We start from the raw sequence: 21,595 nt of genomic DNA, 5'->3' as shown, positions 1-21,595 counted from the left end.
GGAGCAGAATGGAACACCTAAACCAAAGGCTCAGACGATTCTGAGACGATATTAGATGCATACTAGTCGACCTACGGCGTTGGGTGTAGAGTTATATGTAGAGTTATATGATGTTAGTTGTGCACTACGTGCAGGATGTGGCCATGAGGGTAGCAGAGTACAAATGGCATACACGTGTTTTTTTACAGTAGAAAGACCTCCTCTTAGGATCACTGATGAACATTATTCTCAGAGGACATTCGTCCTTCGCAGACTGACAAGAGAAAAAGTTTGAAACGTCCCCTTAGAACAATTATACATGACTGTACTTAAACTGACACACAATATTTTTAGCGCAACGCAATCTGACTTTCAAAAATCCCTACAAAAGAATGGCCCTGACTAACATTAACCTATACCTTTCACAAATCACTTACCTCACCAAAAATCTTCGTTACTCGAACTACTGCAATACAGCGAGCGCCACTACTGCCAGCTAAATAAAAGATTCAAACTACGGAAGGCACTAACTACTGATAGGCATAGTTAGCAAATGAAAGATTTTAATAGAGAACAAACATTGTATTTACCTTAATAGTCATAATATATATAGCTGTTCATGACATCCATTCTTACAAATATCAAAACTCCGCCATTTCTATCCCCACATCCACCACTGCTGGCGGCTCACCTCCAACTGTGCAACGCTATGCGCTGTTCACATCCAGCTGCCCAAAACACTACAATGGCAGACAACAATGCAAACTAGCCACAGACTGCACACAGCACAGCCAGTGATTTTCATACAGAGCGCTACGTAACGTTGCCAATAACAAAACATAAACAGCCTGCTTACAAGTTAATATCAGTAAAACACAGGAACAGCCATGGTAAGGTCCGAATGAATATCACTTGTTAGAGGTAATAATGTTCAGAAAGTGTTAAGAAAAGAAATTTGATTGAAACTATAACCGATTAGCAACGACATCCTAAATACAGATTGGAACATATATCGCAAGGATTGGTTAGACGCCAGTGGCGGTGCCGTATTTATTGCAGCTGAGAATTGGATAATACGTATCTATTGAGATCATAACTGATTCTGAGTGCGAAATAATCTGCTTGAAGCTAAGTATTAAAGAGGTTTCAGTCATTGTAATCGGATGCTATTATTCACCACATGCGGCGAGAGCTGCATTGTCAGAGGGCTTCACAGAGAATTTGCAGAATGCCGCGAATAAGTTTAAAAAAATGATTCAAATGCCTCTGAGCATTATGGGACTTGACATCTATGGTCATCAGTCCCCTAGAACTTAGAACTACTTAAACCTAACTAACCTAAGGACATCACACAACACCCAGTCATCACGAGGTAGAGAAAATCCCTGACCCCCCGGAAATCAAACCCGGAATAAGAATTAATTTATAGTAATAGGGGGAAACTTCAATTTGAGAGCTACAGAAAGATGGAGTCATACGATCAAAGCTGAGATCATACACAGAGATTTGTGTGACATTTTCTGAATATCTTGTGCAAAATTACTTCGAGCACGTAGCTCAAGAACCAGCACGTGAGGGTGAAGTCTAAGACCTCCTACTAGTACAAACAGACATGATCGTTCCGAGTCAGTTGATGTGGAGGAGGGCATCTGTGACCATTGGGCTGTGATAACATCAATGATTACGGGTGTTGTAAAGAATGTTGAAAAAGGTGCGAAAGTATTTTTGCTTACCTAGAGTGATAGGATACAAATTTCAATGCACCCGAATAGACAAAATCAATTATTCATATTTGTGAACAAAGATGTGGACTGATAAACATTGAAAGCATTGTTCAATACGCCACATGTACTCTGCTAACCAAGTAGCCACTTTCTTTGTATAGTGAACACCTGACATATTCAGGAGGCCCTCTACAACTTCATCCGGTAGTGGAAGTCGCAAAGATTCGCATCCGAGATCGTCGCAGAATCGTCGCAGACTCTGGCTTAGACCTCTCACTTGGTTCCAAAGCAGAGAACCGCTATCTGCTCTGGGCACGATATCGTGTTTTCATTTCATATGCCATGCTAGCTGTTTTGACGAATCCAGCCATCTGCTTAAAGGTACACAGGGTCGCCTCAGAAACCAACTGGAAAGCATCATACGTGCTGACACGAGCTACGATTTGAAGCCTGTTGCGCCCAGTGCGAGCAATAGCCACCGGCAGAGCCTCCTCCACAACCTGGCCAGACCTCCCGGCCACGTCCACATTGGCCTTCTTTGCGACCTGCCTGCTATTTTTCTGAGGGGCCCCACTACCTGCCCTAACGCTTGAGCTCCCAATAACAAGTACACCCACTCTGCACTTGTCCGATTATGGCAGGAAAACCGGTCACTGCCCAACGTACGACTCATCCTGTGCTGACTCAGTTTAGTTATCAGTACTGGATAGCAGCTTGTATCTGTTGCCAAGGCAGAACGATAAAGCCGTCCGGCCAGCTCCTGCTTCCGCCCAGAGAGTCACGAACCCACCACTGCCCGCCATTCAACGTCAAATGACAAACAAGTCAGACGTTGCGAATTGAAATTCTCTGTAAATGCGACTGTTTCGGGCTAGGCTTTACCGTGACTGTTCTTGATACTCAATGAATTAACAATTTTATTGTTATTTCATTCGAAAGTCTCTGTGACAAAGAGGTTTCTAGGGTATTTCAATGGCGCAAAATGTATGTCAGTTTTTGCCCTGAGGTAACAGAGCGGTAGCCTGAAATCCGTTAAGCCTATCAACCGAGGACAAACGCAGCTTGTAACTGTTTCCGGACAGTGAACAATTCTTCTTGTGTTCGCACACAACAGCCACAAGCCTTGTTCTTTTCGTGTTGTGTAGACAATGTAAAAATCACAAAAAATTTATCAACAAAACAATCAGGACTAATTGAGAAAGAACAAACAGGCTGCAGCAAGAGAAAAGAAAAATCACCCGACTGTGGCACTACTGAAGTTGCGGGAAGAGTTGTGCAGCATAATACTTCCTCCCTTACACGTCTCACGAATCAAAACGAGAAATATGAGGGAAATCAGAACTTTACTAGCAATCATTCTTCTCACACGTTATTCGCGAATGGAACTGGAAAGGAACGGAGTTCCATAATACTGTTTCCTGAAGTACCTTCTGCCACACAACGAAAGTGGGTTTTTGGAGTAAAAATGTATATCTAGTAGATAGGAATAAGTGCGTTCAGCGTAAAGGATGGTGCCGCTATCTTAAAAACAACAGTATGTTGTCTGTTGTGTGTCCATAGGTTGTAGTTCCTGACTGGTTATCGAAGGTGGGGTACTACTCGTGACGGGAACTTGGGGATGTGCATTTAATGCACGGTGAAGCATGGTGTAGAATCTGGAACACTGAATGAATGTTCCGGAAAAAGTTCGAAACTGGAGTCATCCTAACTGAGAAAGGTTTAAGAGACTGAAGCGCATTTTTAACATGGCTATGTACGCACATTTGACTAAGATTGACTCTTGTTGTTGTTGTCTTCAATCCGAATACCGGTTTGATGCAGCTCTCCATCGTACTCTTTCATGTGCAAGCCTCTTCGTCTCTGAACAAGTACTGCAACGTACACCGTTCTGAATCTGCTTGCTGTAGTCATCTCTTGGTCTCGCTCTACAGTCACTTCCCTCTAGTAATAAATTGGTGATCCCTTGATGTCTCAGAAGGTGTCCCACCAACCGATCCCTTCTTCTAGTCAACCACAAACTTCTTTTCCCCCCAGTTCTGTTCTTTACCTCCATACTAGTTACGTGATAAACCCATCGAATCTTCAGCATTATTCTATAGCATAAGACTTCAAAAGCTTCTATTCTCTTACTGTCTAAACTGTTTATCGTCCAAGTTTCATTTCCATACATGGCTATACCCCATATAAATACTTTCATAAAAGACTTCCTAACGCTTAAATTTATATTCGATGTTAACAAATTTCTTTTCGTCAGAAACGCTTTTCTTGCCATTGCCAGCCTAGACTCAATATCCTGTCTACCTCGACCATCATCAGTTATTTTTCAGCCCAAGTAGCAAAACTTATCTCCTTCTTTAAGAGTCTCGTTTACTAACCTAATTCTCTCGGCATCATCCGGTTTAATTCGGCTACATTCCTGTAACCTATTGTGCTTTCATTGATGTTCCTCTTATACCTGCCTTTCATCGCACTATCCATCCTGTTCAATTGCTCTTCCTATCAGACTGTTGTCTCTGACAGAATCAGTAAACTTCAATTTTTTAGTTCTTCTTCCTGAACTTTAAATCTTTATCGAAATTTTTCTTTTGCTTCCTTTACCGCTTGCTCAGTGTACAAACTGAACAGCACTAGGGATAAGTTACAACCCTCTCTCACTCCCTTCTCAGTCACTGCTTCCTTTGCTAACTTCAGAATTTCAAAGACAGCATTCCAGTTAACATTGTCAAATGCTTCCTCCAAGTCCACAAATGTTGTAAACGTACGTTTGACTTTCCTTAACTTGTCTTCTAAGATAAGTTGTGGGGTCAGTATTGCCTCACGTGTTCCAGTATTTCTCCGGAATCCAAACTGATCTTCCCCGAGGTCGGATTCTACCAGTTTTCGCATTCTTCCTAAAGAATTCGTGTTACAGTTTTGCAACAATGACTCATTAAACTAATAATTCGATAATATTCACACCTGTCAGCACTTGCTTACTTTGGAATTGGAATAACTACATTCGTCTTGAAATCTGAGAGTATTTCACCTGTCTCATATATCTTACACGCCACATGGAAGAGTTTTGTCTTGACTGGTTCTCCCAAGCCTATCAGTAGAGCTGACGGAATGTTGTCTACGCCCAGGGCTTTGTTTCGACTTAGGTCTTTCAGTGCTCTGTCAAATTCTTCTTGCAATATCACGTCTCCCATCTTTACTTCATCTGCGTCCTTTTCCATTTCTGTAATATTGCTTGCAAGTTCATCTCCTTGTACAGACTCTTTACACTCTCCTAACACCTTTCAGCTTTGCCTTCTTTACTTAGGACTGGTTTTCCATCTGAGCTCTTGATTTTCATATAGCTGCATCTCTTTTCTCCAAATGCTTCTTTAATTTTCCTGTAGGGAGTGTCTTTTTTTGTCTCGTGATATATGCTTCTATATCCGTACATTTATCCTCTAGTCATTCGTGCTTAGCCATTTTACACTTCTTGTCAGTTTTGCACTTCTTGTCAGTCTCATTTTTCAGACATGTGTACTCCCTTTCGTCTGCTTTATTTGCTGCATTTAATATTTTCTCTACTTATCAATTAAATTCAATATCATCTGTGTTATCCAAAGACTTCTACTAGGACTAGCTTTTTTACCTATTTGGTCCTCTGCTGCCTTCATTACTGTCTCTCGTAAAGCTACGGATTCGTCTTCTACTGTATTCATTTCCCGTGTTCTAGTCAGTCATTGCCCAATGCTCCTACTGAAACTCTCAACAACCTTTGGTTCTTTCAGTTTATCCATGTTCCATCTCCTTAATTTCCTACCTTTTCCCAATTTGTTTAGTTTTAATCTGCAGTTCATAACCAATAAATTATGGTCAGAGTCCAAATCTGCCTCTGGAAATGTCTTACAATTTAAAATCTGAATACACTGGCTACAGAAGCACATTTCACTGACGCTGGCCAGAAAAGCACATCTGACTGTTCTTGAGTATTGAAGCAAAAATGCCTTACGTTGAATGTACGGACGCAGACGACTGAAAAAGAATGTTCAAACACAACGGACTGATAATTGCCGAACAAACGTAACACACTTGTAATGGATGTACATACGCAACGGACTGATAATGAATATGTACCTGCATATAACGTACGAGGGTCTATCAACAATTATTGCAACATACACTCCTGGAAATTGAAATAAGAACACCGTGAATTCATTGTCCCAGGGAGGGGAAACTTTATTGACACATTTCTGGGGTCAGATACATCACATGATCACACTGACAGAACCACAGGCACATAGACACAGGCAACAGAGCATGCACAATGTCGGCACTAGTACAGTGTATATCCACCTTTCGCAGCAATGCAGGCTGCTATTCTCCCATGGAGACGATCGTAGAGATGCTGGATGTAGTCCTGTGGAACGGCTTGCCATGCCATTTCCACCTGGCGCCTCAGTTGGACCAGCGTTCGTGCTGGACGTGCAGACCGCGTGAGACGACGCTTCATCCAGTCCCAAACATGCTCAATGGGGGACAGATCTGGAGATCTTGCTGGCCAGGGTAGTTGACTTACACCTTCTAGAGCACGTTGGATGGCACGGGATACATGCGGACGTGCATTGTCCTGTTGGAACAGCAAGTTCCCTTGCCGGTCTAGGAATGGTAGAACGATGGGTTCGATGACGGTTTGGATGTACCGTGCACTATTCAGTGTCCCCTCGACAATCACCAGTGGTGTACGGCCAGTGTAGGAGATCGCTCCCCACACCATGATGCCGGGTGTTGGCCCTGTGTGCCTCGGTCGTATGCAGTCCTGATTGTGGCGCTCACCTGCACGGCGCCAAACACGCATACGACCATCATTGGCACCAAGGCAGAAGCGACTTTCATCGTTGAAGACGACACGTCTCCATTCGTCCCTCCATTCACGCCTGTCGCGACACCACTGGAGGCGGGCTGCACGATGTTGGGGCGTGAGCGGAAGACGGCCTAACGGTGTGCGGGACCGTAGCCCAGCTTCATGGAGACGGTTGCGAATGGTCCTCGCCGATACCCCAGGAGCAACAGTGTCCCTAATTTGCTGGGAAGTGGCGGTGCGGTCCCCTACGGCACTGCGTAGGATCCTACGGTCTTGGCGTGCATCCATGCGTCGCTTCGGTCCGGTCCCCGGTCGACGGGCACGTGCACCTTCCGCCGACCACTGGCGACAACATCGATGTACTGTGGAGACCTCACGCCCCACGTGTTGAGCAATTCGGCGGTACGTCCCCCCGGCCTCCCGCATGCCCACTATACGTCCTCGCTCAATGTCCGTCAACTGCACATACGGTTCACGTCCACGCTGTCGCGGCATGCTACCAGTGTTAAAGACTGCGATGGAGCTCCGTATGCCACGGCAAACTGGCTGACACTGACGGCGGCGGTGCAAAAATGCTGCGCAGCTAGCGCCATTCGACGGCCAACACCGCGGTTCCTGGTGTGTCCGCTGTGCCGTGCGTGTGATCATTGCTTGTACAGCCCTCTCGCAGTGTCCGGAGCAAGTATGGTGGGTCTGACACACCGGTGTCAATGTGTTCTTTTTTCCATTTCCAGGAGTGTATTTTTTTCTCACCTAGTTACGATCGAAAAAATGCAGAATTTGTTGTGGGGCGTCGTGGAATATTCCCGCTTCAGTCCCTATAGTTTCATGAAATTCCGATGGGACGCAGCACCATGCGTAGCCATCAAAATGGCGCCTGTAACGGGGGTGCGTTCTTAACAGAGCTAATTGAGCTGTTATTCACTTTCTTTTGGCGGAAAACTACAGAGTCGCAGGTATTCATGTGCGCTTGCAAAATATCTACGGAGACCTAAGCGTGAACAAAAGCCCGGTGAGTCGTTAGGCAAGGTGTCTGTCATCATCGCAACAATGTAGCGCAAACCTCTCCGAACTCCCGCGTGCCGGCTGGTCACACACAGCTGTGACTCCTGCAATGTTGGAACGTGAGGACACTCTCATTCGAGGTGATACGACGCATCACAGTCACACAAGTCGCTGGACGTCTGTATAGGTCGTGCTGACACTCTCGTCCACCAGTTTGGGTACTCAAAGGTGTGCGCTTGCTGGTTTTTTCGCTGTCTAACAGAAGACCGTAAGGAGCAAAGAAGGACCATCTGTGCAATGCAATATGCACTCCGCCTGAAGCAGTACACGGATAATGGGGAGATTATACGGAGCACGCATTGGCGTCGACATCGAGCAATAGAGTGGTACCTTGCGGGTATACTGGCCCTTCCAGTAAGGTGGAGTAAAGCCGTCACATTGAATGGATATTACGTTGGAAAATAGGGTTTTGTAGTCGAAAGAGTGGGGGATAATATGGTGTATTGGAATCCTGAATAAAACTAGTCTACTTTCAGGAGAAAAAATGTGTTGCTTTACATATAGAACGTCCATCGTACATCCAAACACAACGGATTTAATTTACTGTTATTCAAAAACAGGTGCACACACGGTTAACGCTCCAGACTGCCTTAATGATACCTCTAAGATCTACCTTATTGTCCCGTATCCAACCGAGCCTCAAACATTCCAGGAAACCCATGGAATTAGCGGACAATTGGCACTTGTCTGTGATCTTCGTAGCAACGTGCTTCATACCGGAACAGGAAGCTGAAACACAGCAATGGTGTGCTTTGCCTTGGAACCCAGTAATTGTGCAATGGACATACTTGCTTCTGACCACGCGTTACCAAACCTTTCGCAACTTATAGTCCAACTCATTTTCTACTGCGTCTCTGGACATGTTAATATTGTCAGAAGATCAGTTGTAATAAAAAAGGAATCGAAGCTGTGGACGTAGGCGTCACATGATTTGGAAATTGGAAATCTGTGGTAAGGACTATGGGACCAAACTGCTGAGGTCATCGGTCCCTAGGCTTACGCACTACTTAATCTAACTTAAACTAACTTACGCTAAGGACAACACATACACCCATGCCCGAGGGAGGACTCGAACCTCCAACGGGGGGAGCCGCGCGAACCGTGACAAGGCGCCTAAGCCCTCGCGGCGCGTCACATGATGAAAATGTGCGAAACAAAACTACAGTAAAGGTTAATATAGCACAAGAGGAAAATACGAGTCCACAAATTACACAAAGAAGATTTTATACTCGAAATTACTTTAAACTAAAAGTACACGTGTTCGCCACACCTGTCACAATATTCGCCCCTCGATAAAACATTCAGGACCAGGCAAAATCGAACAAAATTCGAAAATATCTTTTCCACCTATATTGTGTTTTCAGTAAATCGAACTAACGGCAGAAATTACACGATATGTCATGTGTACATAATACTATAAGGAGACCCTTCAGGTTCTGTCACAATCTAAACACATTTCCCACAGCTAAAATAATATCACCTCGAAGCTGAAATAGCCATAAATCACACCACACGACAGAGCATTCTTACTTCTTAAAAGTCGTATGTATTCCGGCCTCATTAATCACTGCCTGATAAGACAAAGAACTTGGGGCTTGTTAGCCCTTCGTGATACACAAATCTCATATTTACCAAGAAGATTCCTCTCCAAGAAGTTACTTGTACACCACACATCTCGACGTAACAAATTCCTAAATAGTTACGAAATACACGGCCGCGAAGCGACCAGAGTAACCACATGTGAGCTCAAACAAAGGAACATTGCAGTTAACTCCAGCCAATGTCTTGGTACTTTAATTTACGAAAGATTATATGTGCGGAAACATATGATAATAAATCGCCGCAGAGGAAAGCTGAAATCCCTGGACTAGCAGGACAGAGCAGATGAGGTTATATTTGTGGAAAGCGGCCAAAATAAGTTACTGTCAGTTGCACTCAATATATAAACTTTATTTGCTAAAACACACAAACAAACAAGCAAGAATAAAAAAACTCAAGGTTTTAACGAACGATCTCCTTTGATTTAATTTAGATCGGATGAAGGCCACATCGAAAATCCAAGGCACAAGGCCTAAGCAAAGACCTGAGGTACAGAAGTTCTTCTGGAGGTTTCACTTCTTCCGAAAAAAAAATTGTTGTCTTCAATATATATAGGCTGAAAGCCTTAGCTTAAAACTATCCCATAGAACTCGACTGCAGGCTACATATTAATCAAGAACAGTGTTACGGCTTAAGGCCGAGACAAAGAGTTTCAATGTTTAATCTAAATAGGTTGAAAACTCGGCTGAAGGCCGCATATCAGCAAAACAATTTAATGGCTTAAGGCCTAGGAATATGAGTTTTTAATTTGAAAAGGCTAAAGGCCTTATCTTAAAATATTTCGTGTAAAACTCGGCTGAAGGCCTCATACTAAAGAATAACAATCTTATGACTGAAGGACAAGACAAGGATTTTGAATTTTTTGATTTAAGAGAGATGAAAACTCGGCTGAAGTCCATATACCACGCAGAAAACAATTTTACGGCTTAAGGGCTAAAGGGAAGAGCTTCTAAATTTCAACTAAAATAGGCTAAAGCCTTTATCCTACAATGTTTCTCATAAAACTCGGCTGAAGGCCACATACGAACCCTAAAGACTCTCACGGCTTAAAGCCCAGACAAAGAAATTTCAAATTTTTAATTTCAACTGGAAAACTCGCCTGAAGGACACATACAAACTAGAAAATATTTCTTGCGGCTTAAGGCCTAGACAAAATTTTTCAACTTTTGATTTGAAATGGCTGAAAACTCGGCTGAAGGCCACATACCAAACAAGAAACAATTTTTTAAATTTTTTTTATTTTTATTTTTTATTTTTTTGCGGCTTAAGGCCTAAGAAGCAAGCCTTGCAAATTTAATAAGCTAACACTCGCTGAACGCCACACAGAGTAGTTAAGACTAAAAAGGAAATCACTGTGTAAAGCGCAAGGAGCAGCGCTCAGAAAGTTCCAAGGGTCGGCGTGGGAAGGTAATACTAACGCACGTTGAGGTGAGACAGGCAGCTAGACCAACAACTTCTTAATCGGAAGGATACCCAACCGAAAGCCAGCAGACGAACCAACCGACAAGATCAGTTCTGCTCCACCCGACCAGCAAAATGACAACAAGATGTCAATAGCACAACGTTCTGGACACTGGTGCCCAATACAGTCAAGTCAGAATAAACGCCAAAAACCACGAACAAGGCCTCAGCTGTCGAACTACACGCCGTGCTGGACAGCATCAACAAGACGAGGAAAATACACTGCCGAAAACCACGTCAACTAGCAGGGCATGGTAACCGGTACGTCAACGGCCACAAGGCAGAAGATACCGCTGGTACACTTCATTAATGAAGGAATGAATTAAATTAAGTTAAACACCACACAAAAAGATGGCTGCAATTCTAGCCGACTTCAATGCACACATGTTGTTGCTCACGGGAACCTCCTAGAAAGCGACAACCAAGATCAAACGAAGAGATGTGATAGCAATTGAGACTTGATAGTAGGTTAAGTGAGCACTCAACTTTAGTGTCCAGGATCGGTGGGCGACGAACTTCGTAACCCTCGCAAGAAGCACCTCACAACTTCAACGCGTGTGCACGCCGCCAGCGGCTTCGGCCTGACTACGCGCTACGAGACTTCCTCGCAGCTCTGCGCCAACCGACCAACTGCCATACGCAACACACCCGGAAAATATTTCCGCCACACCAAAGATAGTACAGCAGTACTAGTATCGATACATGCTGCTGCTGCCACTCACGGAGAGAAGACAGCAACGTTATGGCGGTAACCGATGAAGGAATAAGACACCACTGGACTGCAGCCAATGATAAAAAACAAAGCATGATGCAAGTCAGCCACGGCTGAAAAGCATTTATTAGCAAGATGAAACTAATACTGACTAGTGGCTGATTTCTACGTGGACTGCAAAGAAAAATCAATTTCAAGAATTTAAATTACAGAATTGCTGCAATAATTATACTTAAAGGAGATACATAATGATCAAAGCGATAAAATTGATTCCCACCCTTTAGCACAACCAACGTATCATCCCTTGTACTCCAACAGTGGCGGCGGCGAGGTCTTTCATGGGCACTGTTCACGACTCAAGTGTCCCCAAAGAATGTGACCACGAGACTGTGTCAAAGGGCCCTGATACTCCATTAGAGCTCAGTCCTTTACCTGAGCTTAAGATAGAGTTCACTTGACCAGTGGTCGTAGATTGTGCCCAGTTCGCCAGTCATTTGTCTGTGCCGTTGACTTTCCCACCGAGGGCGTTGCGACCCGTGGTGACGTCAACGTGGTGTTTCCGATCACAAATATTTTAGTAGTGTGTTTCCTGACCGTCGAAGGAATCTACAACAGTGAGTGAGGCTCTGCCGATCATTCTATATTAAGAACATTACTTCACATTTTAACTAGGTTTAGGACTGGTGAGGATGTAGTCCTTAAACATGTTTTAGTTTTTTTAAATTTTTGTTTTTCTTTTAGCTTTCTATTTTGTATTTACCTTTTTCCTGTCTACTTCTGTCACACTTCTTATTTTATGAATTGTTAATTTCTCACTCAATTTTTGGTAAGAAAGCCAGAGATTTTAAAAATCTTCTCTTATTCAAACCCCCAAATCTTTATATATTCTTATGTCTTTTAATATTTTTTCAAGATCTACGTACTTGTTTCTCCTCTTTTTTTTTTTTGAAAATGCAGACCACTGAAATTTTTATTTAACTTAAAATATAGCTTTACTCCTTCCTACTTCAGCTTATTTATTGGAAAGTATACCTTTGGGTGTTTTTGATTCATTGAGGAGCTCAGTTTCCTATGCCAACCTTCGACAGGATTTGTGGTACTGTGCAGTTGATTAAAATCATTCCACATTTCAATCGGTATGCTAGTATTTTCCGTTCGTTGACTGAACGTATAGTTGGAAAATTTCAAGATCTTTTCTTTGCTGGATATTTCCTCCATTATTGCGATCCATGCTACGTCAACACTATCTGGCAGGAGATGTCCAACTTTAGCACACATGAGGCAAAACTATCGGACTTCTTCTCTATCCCTGTGTCTCTCCGTTAATCCCAGTTCCTGTATTTTCTTCCATAGATATTGGCTGAAGTGAAAGTGAGAACAGGAAAGTGTTGTTTCAGGGAACACTGTTTTCATAGCTTTAATTGAAGGCATTTCAAAGTCTAGCACTGAAGTTCCCGGTGACAGTCCAGGCTTCTTCTTTTTCAATACAGAAAACAAGCTCTTTCATATATATTTTAACTTTTGTGTGGGAGCAAAGCAGATAAAACAGGAAACATTTTCGTCTCTTCTTCTGTTCTCCCGATGTCAGTGTGTATGGTTTGTAGGTCTTTTAATTGCTTCGAAAAACTATCCCATCAATAAGAACAGTTCCATTTTGACACAGGATTTTGTCCACTTCTTCACAGCAGAGGACCAGGATTACTTTGTCAGTAACAGACCGATCGTCAAACTTCAAAGAACTATTACCTTCAGTTAATTTCAAAATGTCGTCGCTTAGTTAAATCTTCGAACTAATACCAGGGCTGGGTCTCCCCAGTAACTTTCCTTCTTACTTTACACAATGCAGTCTTACAGTTGTCATAATTTGCCTAATTTGCGACGAAATCTAAACATTCATCTCTCAGACCTTGAAATTTCCATTTAAAAATTTGGAGAGCAGGAGTTGTCATTTCTTCATGGACTCATTTTCTGCAGTTATGCATTCGTTTCTTAATCTGCCCATTTGCTTCTTCAGATGGGCCAGAATGTTTCTATTCAGCCATGGTTCTGCCATTTGCAATTTTTAAACGGCCTCAGCGTCTACTCCTTTGGAAATTCATGCACAACCAGTTATACTCAAAGCATTTTCTGGGCACCCAGTAGTGATGATCATTATTGAGAAGACACAGTTCCCGTTTCGTTTTTTAATTATTTCCGTTACTCGCGGTGTGTAGAACTCAAGTAGCTTAGGCCTACGGAACTATGCAGGAACGAAGGCTGACGACGAGGACATTACCTGACTGACGGTGACAACACATTCGTTGCTCGTGAACGATTGACGTAAGCAGTGGCGGAAGTTCTGGTCGGAAAACCCGCAGTGCAAAACCGCTTGGTCGCAAGTCCTGCGGAACCTGCAACACCAACTGCGGGCTCAGAAACACTACGGTCGGAAAGTATACGTAGCCCGTTTGTCTAACGAGATGTCTTTGATCAAAACAGAAGCCAGAGTACGAACGAGAAATGAATAATATGGAAATCTCTCCCTGCGCTCGTGCATGCCAAATACAAGCGCGAGTTGTATAAAAGGAGATACGGATACTAAAATATCACAGAGGATCGATCTTTCAATTGGAAGAAAAAATGAAATGTTGGGTTGTTTGGGGGAAGAGACCAACAGCGAGGTCATCGATCTCATCGGATTAGGGAAGGACGGAGAAGGAAGTCGGCAGTACACTTTCAAAGGAACCATCCCAGCATTTGCCTGGAACGATTTAGGGAAATCATGGAAAACCTAAATCAGGATGGCCGGACGCGGGATTGAACCGCCGTCCTCCCAAAAATGAAATGAAATGATCGTATGACATTTATTGGCCGGGATATCCCCTTCGAGGTTCGGTCGCCGTCTTGCAAGTCTTTTTAGTTGACGCCACTTCGGCAACTTGCGTGTCAAGAATGATGAAGGACACACATCACCCAGTCGCTTGCCGGGAATCGAATCCGGGCCCCTCTGGGTGGTAGACGGTATCGCTACCGCTGCGCTGCGGAGGTGGACTCAATTGGAAGAAATTTATTACTGTGGATAGTATCTTAGGAGAAAGTGGGTCGTTGAAGTCACAGTAATCTGCTTAAAATTTTCCGCAAAGAGTTATTCGCACATTAGAATCTCACATGATGTTTTTCGATCGTGTAAGCGAAGATTCTTGAACAAGCACTCGTCAAACTGTTCCTGTAGTGCACATTTTGAGGAGCACCATGTCTCCACATTGTTTACCTGCGGAGCAACAATGACAGCCCTAAAATAAGCGACGTCTGCATGGAACGGGGCCAAATTCTGTCATGCATACGTTGAGTTATTTATCTCAAAAACAAGTAAATATTCATTTTTCATTATTATTTTCTCATCTTAAAAGTACGTAGTTTACGATCCTCTATCTTCCGTATAGTTTTGACTCTTAATGTTTCAGGAAACCCTTTGTGTGTTGTTGACGTGTGTCAGACATTTTTAAGGCGTTAGAGGGAATAATGGTTAAAGACATATACTTCGAACAAAGAGAAAAATATTTATCTAAGAGTAATAAACGTACTCTTACCACAGATGAAGTAGCATCTGAGACCTGTGAGCAAATCCTTGAGAATGTTTGCCGTTGTGACAGCCGGCCGGGGTGGCCGAGCGGTTCTAGGCGCTGCCGTCTGGAACCGCGCGACCGCTACGGTCGCAGGTTCGAATCCTGCCTCGGGCATGGATGTCTGTGGTGTCCTTGGGTTAGTTAGGTTTAAGTAGTTCTAAGTTCTAGGGGACTGATGACCTCAAAGAATTTAAGTCCCATAGTGCTCAGAACCATTTGAACCAAACCGTTGTGACATTCAGCTGGCAGCAGTGAACGCTGTTTGGTTTCGATGCACTGACTCCTTCACTAATGGACCTTCACGGACAACGGTTCCTGCGCATTCGCTTTGCGGCTCAACCAGTTCTCCCACTCCGTTAACAACAAAACGAAGGCCTCCAAAGATGCAGGCTTCCAGCCCGGGCACCAATTTACTCTCCAATAATAAAAAGAGAGTGAGATTTTGATACCGCATTAATTTAATGATCGGCGACTCACACTCAGAGTGAGACGAAAATAAAGGCGCAGTGCGTATCCGTAATGAGGCGTCTCACCTACTCAGACGCACCATTAAGTTTTTTTCTCTAAGCTCTGAATAGCCGACGGAAGGTCCTCCCTTAATCTGGAAGTCGTTGCGAATTTGCAATCACCTCTTAAGTGCGTGCAGAGGACAAGGTGGCTGCTGTACAACAGGTGGCGGGACCACTGAGGACCGCCTACCTGCCCATCAGCGGAGGACTTCTCCAGAGGATAAACAGGCCGCCGTCATTGCCAAGCAGGGCTGATCTCCTTGCGGGATTTATTTTTCTTCGGTACTGGCAGGGCACCGACTACCAATTAAGCGGGCGCCGTGTTTATACGGCTGAGTGGCCTGACCGCTATCTTTGGCTGGGCACCGCGGCCCACGAGGGCGCGCCTCCAGCGTACGGCGCATGCGCTTCCTGCCCACAGCTCGCCAACGCAGCGGCGCGTGTACCCACGCTAGGCTTCGAGGTACAATTCTGCTTCTCGGATGAATGGTTTCACGGTGTCATTGTTGTTGTGGTATTCAGTCCTGAGACTGGTTTGATGCAGCTCTCCATGCTAATCTGTCCTGTGCAAGCTCCTTCATCTCCTAGTACCTACTGCAACCTACATCCTTCTGAATCTGTTTAGCGTATTCATCTCTTGGTCTCCCTCTACGATTTTTACCCTCCACGATGCCCTCCAATGCTAAATTTGTCATCCCTTGATGCCTCAGGACATGTCCTACCAACCGATCCCTTCTTCTTGTCAAGTTGTGCCACAAACTCCTCTTCTCCCCAATCCTATTCAACACCTCCTCATTAGTTACGTGATCTACCCACCTAATCTTCAACATTCTTCTGTAGCACCACATTTCGAAATCTTCTATTCTCTTCTTGTCCAAACTATTTATTGTCCATATTTCACTTCCATACATGGCTACACACCATACAAATACTTTCAGAAACGACTTCCTGACAGTTAAATCTATACCCGATGTTAACAAATTTCTCTTCTTCAGAAACGCTTTTCTTGCCATTACCAGTCTACATTTTATATCCTCTCTACTCCGAACATCATCAGTTATTTTGCTCCCCAAATAGCAAAACTCCTTTACTAGTGTAAGTGTCTCAGTTCCTAATCTAATTCCCTCAGCATCATCTGACTTAATTTGGCTACATTCCATTATCCTCGTTTTGCTTTTTTTGATATTCGTCTTATATCCTCCTTTCAAGACACTGTCCATTCCGTTCAACTGCTCATCCAAGTCCTTTGCTGTCTCTGAAAGAATTACAATTCTCTGCCTCGTGATGACTGGGTGTTGTGTGATGTCCTTAGGTTAGTTAGTTTTAAGTAGTTCTAAGTTCTAGGGGACTGATGACCTCAGATGTTGAGTCCCATAGTGCTCAGAGCTATTTGAACCATTTGAACCAGCAGTTGCCGCGAGAGCATTGTGGAAATGCCATACAAACTGTGGTAGAAAGTCTGAACGTCTGTGTAGTAACTCAGAATAGCTCGAACACATATTTCGAGATTCATTCATGTTTACTGTTGCGCAATGAAATATCTGCCTACTTATTAATATTTCATCCATAGAGGACAGATTCGTGGGTCAAAACTTAATACAGAAAGGGGAATATTTTGAGAGCATTGATACTAAAGTCATGCCACTTATTTACTGAAATTCAAATCAGAGAGGAAGTAGGAGGATTAAAAGTTGTACGGTAGCAGCTGAGAACTGTGTGCATATGAATACTGAGTAAAATACATCGCATTACTCAGTGGGCTTTATGGCTTTATTCGTAAAGGAAAACCATCTCCTAAAACTAGTATCTGAAGCAATAAAAAACACCATGTCCTAAAACTAGTATTTGAAGCAATAAGAAACACCTAAGGAATTGAAGATGTAATAAGGTTTATCGACGAGTACATTTACAGTTACACAAAGAACTGAAGCGTTGCATTACGAGCAGGTAGACTGCTAAAACTATGAGACATATGTTCAAGTAAGAGTCAAACAATGTATCACTTCTTCTCACCCACGTCTTTCGAAATAATCGCAATGAGACAATCAGACAAACTGGAACTCATGCGGGAATGTAGACGTTACAGTAGGGTTCGAACTTCTCATTCAGTCAACGTAAACGAATCTATCAGAGACCTGGATAGTATCACTTGCAATTTCAGGCCTTCCTCATGTGCAGCTGTTATCTACGAGGTAATTTTATCAGGTAAAAATATCATTAATGTCCAGTTATAATTGTTGCTTTATAAAAAATCGGCTTCGAATAAAAACTGACAAGGAGCTCTTGATGTGGAGAAATGCAGAGTCATGACTCCACGAAAATTAAAACCATAGTATCATTTGACTACAGGCTTCTAGAGTTTGTGGTATGATGCAAATATAAGAGACTTTAAGAAAATAAATACCGACAGCCACAGCCCCATTCCATTTAGATAAAATGGAATTACAGAGATGTAAGAGATAAGGAATGAAATGACCAAAATCAAATGGCTCTAAGCACTATGGGACCTAACATCTGAGGTCATCAGTCCCTTAGACTTAGAACCGCTTAAACCTAACTAACCTAAAGTCATCACACACATCCACGCCCGAGGCAGGATTCGAACCTGCGACCGTAGCAGCAGCACGGTTCCAGACTGAAGCTCCTAGAACCGCTCGGCCACAGGGGCTAGCTGAAAAGACCATATTTCCTTAACCCTATGTAATTCAAATGGCAAATTCAAATTCTTTGATAGGATAATGGCAAAATGAAGACTGTTTAGAATAGAGGGCCCAAAAAAAGTTTTTATAGACCATTCTTCATTGCTGCTCACTCGGATCGGACCCGTATCTACATCTACATCTACGTGATTACTCTGCTATTCACAATAAAGTGCCTGGCAGAGGGTTCAATGAACCACCTTCATGCTGGCTCTCTACCGTTCCACTCTCGAACGGCACGCGGGAAAAACGAGCACTTAAATTTTTCTGTGCGAGCCCTGATTTCTCTTATTTTATTATGATGATCATTTCTCCCTATGTAGGTGGGTGCCAACAGAATGTTTTCGCAATCGGAGGAGAAAACTGGTGATTGAAATTTCATGAGAAGAGCCCGTCGCAACGAAGAGCGCCTTTGTTTTAATGATTGCCACTCCAAGTCACGTATCATGTCTGTGACACTATCTCCCCTATTTCGCGATAATACAAAACGAGCGTATAACGTCAGAGTCACGGGGACATCGAGAGTATCCAAAGGAGACTGTTGCGAATGATCACAGGCTTATTTGCTCGGCGAGAGAGAGAGATTTGATAAATTTTAGATAAAAGACGCTTGAAGATGTAACACATCTCACAAGAAGCTGCTTGGAAAATTTCAACAACCTTCTTTCACTGTAGTAACTAAAGACATTCTTCCCTCCTTACGTCGTTGCAACTAGGAACGTGTCGATAAAATTAAGCAAATAGCTTCTCGGACAGATGTGCGCAACGAATCATTCGTTCCATGTGCCATCCACCAACGACAAGAGAAGAAACTTTAATTTATAGTGGAATAAAAAGTACCCTGAGTCAGGCACTTCACGGTGCTTCGCACAATGTCGAGTCCAAAAACTTTCGAGACCGGATTAACAAAAAACAGAGAAAAGACGAGATGGTGATTCTAATGCTTCAGTTGCACTAAATAGTGCCTCCCCGACTGCGTGCAATGCACAGAACGTTCGTAAAACCATGTGAAACTTCAGAAAAGTTGTTCTTTTGGACGTTGTTCAACACGCGTGGCACATTGGTTAGAATGTCGGCTATGTCGTTAAAATGCTGACAGTTCACGTGAATTTCTTCATTTTGTTGTTTTGTGGTATGTTTATATCGATAACAGCAAGCCTCGTCACCCAAGATTTTTTTTTTTATTTTTTCCAGCAAAGACACGGTATAGGCACCGACAAGACGGATATAATGGTAGACGTTGACAATGGTGTCCCTCAAATTTTGAGAACAGACATGCAGCATTTAATGGTTGTAAAAAGTGTTTGTTATTCAATGTAACTTGCTACTTCTGCTGCGAGTAAAACTCTGACAAGAAATCTTGACTTCTTAGTTAGCGAAACATATAACTGGATTTGCGATCCACTCACCAATGATTGTATCGTGATATTTATCAGACAACAAGTGAAGGAGCAGAGCCCCTCAAAATTCAAAACGCATGTGATACGCGACGGTCGTCCATAGAGTCTGCGATAACAAGAGTTACAGATCAGTGGCTAGAGCTTAGGACGCACTTTGAAATAACGCAAGTCAAAGACAAGTGTTACTTTTCGTAAATGCTTAATGAAATATTTTCTGATGAATACAGTTTGTCGTGTTTAATACTTTTAAACCTGATTCTTTCACATTTGCATAAGGCAAATAAACATTTTTAATTCAACATGATGAATCCGAACAAGCCATTAAATAACCTCGTTGTGCTAATAGTGCCACTAATGAAAAAATTGTTGTACCTAAATATACTGTGCAAAGAAAATTAAATTTAGACTTTGAAAAGCACCTACATCCTAAACCATACCTAGCATATGAATTTTTAAAAAAGGATTGCGACAAAGAGGCATCTAATTTGTCTGCCCATTAGTAATTCAGTTGTTACAAAGACTTCCATACAATATCGAGGAATGTCCAAAGCTCTTTGGGTCGTTATAGAGTCTGTGATTCCTCTCCTAGAATGTTGTGTAGTGTTGACCCTGGCACAATAACAAAACTTGATTTTCAGTGGCAACATTTAACTCTTGTCATATGGTCTGACACCATTAATAAACCACGGAATAATGTAGATAGAGAGGTAAAAATTGACACACATGCTTGGGATGACATGGGGTTTTATTAGAACAAAAAAAAAAGGAAGTTCACAAAATGTCCGACAGATGGCGCTGGACAGGAAAATGTCAGTGACTGCGCATGACAATCGTGTATAAAAGAAAGGAGCTGTAATGAGAGAGAGAATCAGATCCGTCAGCAGTCGCAGCATGTTGACGTTACCTGAAAAGGCACATTTAGTGAAGCTGTATTATCAGAATGGGGAGTGTGCTAGTTCAGCGCTACGATCCTATCGCCATAGGAAGGGGATTCAAACGGGCAAAGGTCCGTTGACGAATGCAGCTGTGGCGAGAATGATTTCGAAGTTCGAAGCCAAGGGTTGTTTAGACGATTGACCCCGTAGTGGCCGACTGAGCACAAGGAGTAATGCTGCTGAGACAGTTCAGGAAGAAATGGAGACTGTAGCGGGCTCGTCTATGCACGGGGAAGTCAGCGCTCGTGCAGTCGCACGTCGCACTGGCATTCCATACACTACTGTTTGGTTGGCAGGCGTACCCTCCGATGCTGTCCGTACAAAATCCATCGGCATCATGAACTGTTACCTGGCGATTTAGTGAAGCGGAGGGCATTTGTGGTGTGGACGTTTCAAAAGATGGCGGAAGATGACGATTGGTTGAGTAACGTGTTGTGGACCGACGAAGCTCATTTCACGCTTCGAGGGTCTGTCAACGCCCACAACTGCAGAATTTAGGCTACCGAAAATCCTAGAACTGTCGTGGAAACTCCACTGAACGACGAGAAAGTCACGGTATGGGTTGGATTTACCACATCTACCGTTATCGGGCCTTTTTTCTTCGAGGAAATGCGTGATTCTGGTTTTGTAACTGCTACCTTGACGGGTGAGAGGTACGCCGATATGTCACGAATCGCATCATCCCCAGCCTGGTTGATAAACACCTGCTGGAACGTACGATGTTTATGCAGGATGGCGCTCCACCCCACCATATTGCTAAACGCGTGAAAGATCTCATACGCGCGTTGTTTGGTGATGATCGTGTGCTCAGCCGCCACTTTCGTCATGCTTGGCCACGCAGGTCCCCAGACCTCAGTCCGTGCGATTATTGGCTTTGGGGTTACTGAAGTCGCAAGTGTATCGTGATCGATCGACATCTCTAGGGATGCTGAAAGACAACATCCGACGCCAATGCCTCACCATAACTCCGGACATGCTTTACAGTGCTGTTCACAACATTATTCCCCGACTACAGCTATTGTTGAGGACGATGGTGGACATTTGAGCATTTCCTGTAAAGAACATCATCTTTG

Source organism: Schistocerca americana, chromosome 3 (assembly GCF_021461395.2).
Source record: "Schistocerca americana isolate TAMUIC-IGC-003095 chromosome 3, iqSchAmer2.1, whole genome shotgun sequence".
Classification (NCBI taxonomy): domain Eukaryota; kingdom Metazoa; phylum Arthropoda; class Insecta; order Orthoptera; family Acrididae; genus Schistocerca; species Schistocerca americana.
The sequence above is the reverse complement of the archived record's forward strand: the minus strand, read 5'-3'. Positions refer to the sequence as shown.